The following is a 6,724-nucleotide window of genomic DNA, read 5'->3' as shown; positions in this document are numbered from 1 at the left end:
TTGCGGTCCCGGGCAAGCTCCCGGGAGCCGCCAGCCTGGTTCCGGGAAGAGGCGGAGGGCTGGGTGGCAGCGGGTGGCTGGTTCGTGCCGTGCCAGGTGCAGGGTCTGCTGGCTGGGTGCTGGCAGGCTTGCACCTGGCACGGGCACTGTAGCCAGCTCGTGCCCCTTTAAGGGCTCCGGGGCCGGGAGGGGGGCAGAAGAATTTCCCTGGGGGTGCCCAGAGTGGCCACCAGGGAAAGCTGGGGAGGGCTAGCCTCCCTCTAGTTCAAATTAAGTGGCTACACAGCCCTTAATTCGAACTACTTAATTCAAACTAGGCGTTAGTCCTCGTAGAATGAGGTTTACCTAGTTCGAATTAAGCGCTCCGCTAGTTCGAACTAAGTTTGAACTAGCAGTTTACCTGTGTAGCACCTATTAAAGTTAATTCGAACTAACGTCTGTTAGTTCATATTAACTTTGTAGTGTAGACATACCCCTATAGAGGCAAAATCGTCTCTTGACGTCATACCAGACCAAAACCTTACAATAGTATCTGGCTGTTCTGCTGAGGCCCATTGGATTGGGCAGTATTTTTGGCAACCATACAGACTAGGAGAATTAAGCACCCAAATATCAGAATTTGGTGCCTGAGTCTCTTGGGCTCCTTTGCAATCCCTTCCACAAGCATGGGTAGGGTAGCATCCTGTTGGAGTGCAGAGGCAGACCACTTTCTCCCCCTTCCTGCCTATCTTCTTCTTTTTAATTCCTTCCTTTGGTTTCATTACCTGCCTTCTTTGGAGGATTTAAGATTTCAAGGAAAAATTGGAACTCCTCTGACAAGGAGGCAAGGAAGGAGCTAGTTTACAAGAAGCCATAAAACTACCAGGAAGAAAAGAGGAACTTAAAATGAAGAAAATCACTTGAATCATAGAATCATAGAATACTAGAACTGGAAGGGACCTCGAGAGCTCATCGAGTCCAGTCCCCGCCCTCATGGCAGGACCAAATACTGTCTAGACCATCCCTGATAGACATTTATCTAACCTACTCTTAAATATCTCCACAGATGGAGATTCCACAACCTCCCTGGGCAATTTATTCCAGTGTTTGGCTACCCTGACAGTTAGGAACTTTTTCCTAATGTCTAACCTAAACCTCTCTTGCTGCAGTTTAAGCCCATTGCTTCTTGTTCTACCCTCAGAGGCCAAGATGAACAAGTTTTCTTCCTCCTCCTTAGGACACCCTTTTAGATACCTGAAAACTGCTATCATGTTCCCCCTCAATCTTCTCTTTTCTAAACTAAACAAACCTAATTCCTTCAGCCTTTCCTCATAGGTCATGTTCTCTAAACCTTTAATCATTCTTGTTGCTCTTCTCTGGACCCTCTCCAATTTCTCCACAGCTTTCTTGAAATGCGGTGCCCAGAACTGAACACAATACTCCAATTGAGGCCTAACCAGCACAGAGTAGAGCAGATGAATGACTTCTCGTGTCTTGCTCACAACACGTCTGTTAATGCATCTGTGACGGGGCAGGCACAGGGTCCGCGCCGCCCCGCACTGAGACGGGGAACCCGGGAGCAGGAGCCCCGGCCGAGACGGCCGTCGGCCCGCCGCTTTCCCCGGCGCCGGGCGATGACGTCACCGGAGGCGACGGGGAGAGCGCGGAGAGGGGCGGGGCCTGGAGTCACGGGACCACGCCGGCCCCGGCGTCCGCAGGGGAGCGGGCCGTCCAAAAGGCGCCTGACCATGGACCGGGGGAGAGGAGCGCTGGAGGCAGGACGGAGGATCCTAGCCCGTTGGGAGGCCCTGGGGAGGAGACGCGTGACCCGCGGCGGCTGAAGCCCCACCCAAGACAGGGGCTCCGGGTGAGTCTGTCCCCTTGCTGGGGGGGGAACGTGCCGAACAACCGGCCGGGAAGAAGTGACCCAGGGCGGGGCCGTGGTCCCCGCGAGTGGAGGGTTTGGGGGAACGTAACCCCCTCCACTGACTAGGGACTAGCGTCCCCGTCTTAGGGCCCTGGGTCGGGGCTCGGAGTGAGGGAGGGCCCGAGCCCCCTTCCCGGCGTCTGCGAGCCAGTGCGGGCTCTGACATCCCACACGGTCGGTCGGGAGCTAGGATCAGACGGAGGGCCAGGAATCCGATCAGCTGGTTAGGACGAGGGTCACCCGAACTCGGGGTGACCACCAGGGCAACGGGTTACACGTGGTGGAGAATGTGGGCATGACCTGAGCCCCGGTTAAGGGGGCACATATACACACACTCAAAAAAAAAAAAAAAAAAAAAAGGAGGGGGGGGGGCCTAGAGTTAAGGGAGTGAAACAGGTCGGTCTTCCCAGGGGCAGGGTCCTTCCTCCGGTTATAACAAGCTAATTTCCCCAGGGATAATGGAGCTGAACAAAGTAGTGGACTGGTTAATAGATAACCAGAAACAGTGGCAGCAGCAGCAGTCGCAGGCGCTGCAACAGGTCCTGGATAAGCTCCAGGAGCATCAAGCGGGAACCAGCATGGCCGGTGGGGGCGCGACACCGGCGGGAAATGACGAAGACGTGGTGGGCCGCCAACTCCCCATCAGGTTGACGAAGCTGGGCCCTGAAGACGACCCAGAGGCCTTCCTGGTAACCTTCGAACGGGTGGCGTTGGCGGCGAAATGGCCACAGGACCAATGGGCAACACTCCTAGCTCCCTACTTGTCGGGGGCGGCCCAACTGGCTTACCGAGGAATGTCCGCAAGAGACGCGTTATGCTACTATAAGGTAAAGGAGGCCATCCTAGATCAACTGGGGATCTCCCCGGAATTCCACCGGCAAAAGTTCCGCGAGGCCCGGTACGGCCCAGGGGAACGCCCGCGGGCTGTGGCTCAGAGGGTACGGGAAGCGGGGATGCGCTGGCTGGAACCCGAAAATAAGTCCGGAACACAAGTGGCCGAGGCGGTGATCTTAGAACAGTATGTGAAGATCCTCCCAGCCGAGGGGCAGCGTTGGGTGAGACGACACCTCCCAGAGACTCTCGAGGAAGCCATCACCTTGATGGAACGCTTCCTTGCCGCCGAAGGAACAGAAACGCCACGTCCCCGCGCCGGGCCATGAGAACCACATTTAGGAGGCCTTGCCCCAGCGAGAAGTGGCACAAAAACACACGGCCCCAGAACACCGGCAGGCCCAACCATGGGACGAGGACTGGCACCCCGGTGGGACCACCCGGAGGGACGAACCCCAGATGCCGGAGGGCCAACCCCAGGGACGGAGAGGAACCCACAACCCGAAGGAGGAACCAAAGGAGCCTGCTACCAGTGCGGACAGGAGGGGCACTTTAAGAAAGACTGCCCCATGATGGATTGCACCTTCGGACAAGGCCCCATGCGAAAGGTAACCCGGGGCGAACAGGGGCGGAGGCAAATGTTGCATGAGATAAGGGTTAATGGACGCCGGGTGCAGGCGGTGCTAGACTCCGGGTGTGGGCAAACGATAATCCGGGCCAACATCCTGGGGTCCCAAGTGCCCCGGGGGCTGAGAGTGTACATGAAATGTGTACATGGGGATATCCACCCCTATGCGACGACAAGGGTGGAAATTGACGATGGGAGGATAAGGGACTCATGTATAGTTGCAGTGGGCCCCAATCTAGCGTACCCCGCGCTGCTAGGCCGGGACTGGCCCGGACTGGGGTACCTACTAAGTAATTGGGGGTTGGAACAACGGAGTAAAAAGGGGGAAAGGGACAAAAACCCCAGGTTTGCAGCTCACGGGGAGGAAGTAGACGACCCAGCCGCCGGAGAGGAGGGGACGAACGGGACAGAGACACCCATGCCCCACCTGGACCTGGACGAAGGCGATTTCCTCGCACTCCAGAGAGAGGACCCGACCTTGCAACACGCGTGGGCTCAGGTAGGAGAAGCCAGAGACACCGGAAGAGGGGGACAGGGTCCTCGGTTCGAGGTGCATCAGGATCGCTTGTTCCGAGTCACTCCACAAGAGGCGGGGACGGAGGAGAAGCACCAGCTGCTCGTGCCAAAGCCCTACCGGGGGGGGGGGTGCTAGAGCTCGCCCACGATCACACCTGGGCTGGACACCTAGGGACAGAAAAAACACAGCACCGGGTGCTCCAGAGGTTCTACTGGCCGGGGGTATATCAGGACATAAAAAATTATTGCGCCTCATGCCCCCAGTGCCAAAAGACGTCGCCTACCAGGGTGCCTCCGGCGCCTCTTATACCTTTACCCATCGTAGGGACGCCTTTCGAGCGTATTGCACTAGACCTGGTGGGGCCACTAGAAAAGTCCAGCAGGGGCTACGTCTACATCCTCGTCATTATAGACTACGCCACGCGATTCCCCGAAGCCGTCCCCTTGAGACGGGCAACCGCGGGGGCGATAGCTGAAGAGCTAATGAAGCTATTCTCGCGGGTAGGCCTACCAAAGGAACTATTGACAGACCAGGGGACGAATCTAACGTCCCGAATAATGACGGAGTTATGCAAGGTTTTACAGGTACGAAAACTACGGACGTCGGTATACCACCCTCAGACAGACGGCCTTGTGGAAAGATTCAATCGTACCCTGAAAGAGATGTTACGAAAATTTGTCAAGGAGGATCCGCGGGACTGGGACCAACTACTACCCGCTCTGATGTTCGCGGTACGTGAAGTCCCCCAGGCATCGCTAGGCTTCTCGCCCTTTGAGTTGCTGTATGGGAGGCAACCCCGAGGGATCCTAGACCTGATAAAGGAGGGATGGGAGGAACAGAGAACACCGGCCCTGGGAGTAGCCCAGTACGTGGGCAAGTTAAAAGGGAACCTCCGCAGGTTGGCAGAATGGGCCCAGGAGAACCTGAGGAAAGCCCAAGAGAAACAGCAGGCCCACTATAACCGAAGGGCCCAGGTAAGGGCGTTCGCACCGGGTGACCTAGTCCTCCTCCTACTCCCGAAGGGAGACTCCAAGCTAATGGCCAAATGGCAAGGGCCCTTTAAGGTAGTGCGACAAGTGGGGCCCGTAGATTACGAGGTATTGATTAACAGCAACCGAAAGGAGACACAAGTCTATCATATAAATTTACTAAAAAGGTGGAACCCGCGGGAAGCGCTCCTAATAGACCCGCGACCCCTAGATATCGAGTTCGGGCCCTGGGGTGAACCGGAGGTAGCGGTCGGCCAGGCCCAAACAGGGGAGGGTCTGTCACCCACCCAACAAGACCAAGTGAGGGCAGTCCTGCGGCAGTTCCAAGAGACCTTGACCAGCCGACCGGGGCAGACACAGGAAGTCTACCATGAGATAGCAACTGAGCCAGGCAAGATAGTTCGAGACCACTTGCGGCCCGTACCCCGGAAAATGTGGGATACAGTGAAGAAAGAACTGCAGAAGATGCTAGAATGGGAGGTGATTCAGGAATCACGCAGTGAGTGGCGGAGCCCCATAGTGTTGGTCCCAAAACCAGATGGGACCACTAGATTTTGTATAGATTTTCGAAAGGTAAACGCCATATCACGATTCGATGCGTACCCCATGCCGCGCGTAGACGAATTACTTAACCGGGTGGGGAAGGCCCAGTACTTGTCAACAATAGACTTAACAAAGGGATACTGGCAGATACCCCTGTCCCCCGAAGCTCAGAAGAAAACGGCGTTCGCTACGCCCTTCGGACTATACCAATTCTTAAACATGCCATTCGGCTTACAGGGAGCGGCCGCTACCTTCCAGAGACTAATGGACCACCTGTTACGGGACCACCACGAATACGCCGCCGCCTACATAGACGATATTGTCATTTTCAGCAGGTCCTGGGAACAACACCTCGAGCACATCGCGGCCGTTCTAGAGACACTCAGACGGGCAAACCTGACGGCTAACCCAAAAAAGTGTCATTTTGGGGAACGAGAGGTCTCTTACCTAGGATATACAGTGGGGCAAGGCAGGCTTAAACCCCTGCTGAGCAAAATCCAGGCAGTTCGGGATTACCCGGCCCCCACCACAAAGAAACAGGTCCGCCAGTTCCTCGGGCTAGCCGGATATTACCGACGGTTCGTAGATAACTTTGCGACGGTAGCCGCACCCCTAACGGACCTCACCCGGAAGGAGCAGCCCCAAAATGTGAAATGGACGGAGCAATGCAATAACGCATTCGAAAGACTGAAATATGAGCTCACTCATGCCCCAGTGTTAATTCAACCCGATTTTAATAAGCCATTTATCTTACAGACGGACGCGTCGGACCTCGGACTGGGAGCAGTACTCGCCCAGGAAGAGGAAGGGGCCGAACACCCCGTGTTGTACTTGAGTCGCAAATTGTTCCCACGGGAAAAAGCCTACGCTACTATTGAAAAGGAAGCCTTGGCCCTTAAATGGGCCGTTGACTCTTTACGATATTTCCTTTTAGGTTCCGAGTTCACGCTGGTAACGGACCACGCCCCCCTCCGATGGATCCAGGGGATGAAGGATACGAACCCCCGTATAATGAGATGGTACCTGAGCCTGCAACCCTACAAATTTGAAGTAAAACATAGGTCAGGTACTACAAACGGAAATGCTGACTGTTTGTCGCGGGTACCAGAAAGGGGGACCGGGGGAGAGGCGGGGGTAGATAGGAGCCTAAGGGGGGAGGGATGTGACGGGGCAGGCACAGGGTCCGCGCCGCCCTGCACTGAGACGGGAAACCCGGGAGCAGGAGCCCCGGCCGAGACGGCCGTCGGCCCGCCGCTTTCCCCGGCGCCGGGCGATGACGTCACCGGAGGCGACGGGGAGAGCGCGGAGAG

This window comes from Pelodiscus sinensis, chromosome 1 (assembly GCF_052426305.1).
Source record: "Pelodiscus sinensis isolate ZL-2025 chromosome 1, ASM5242630v1, whole genome shotgun sequence".
Classification (NCBI taxonomy): domain Eukaryota; kingdom Metazoa; phylum Chordata; order Testudines; family Trionychidae; genus Pelodiscus; species Pelodiscus sinensis.
Note: the sequence above shows the minus strand (reverse complement) of the source record.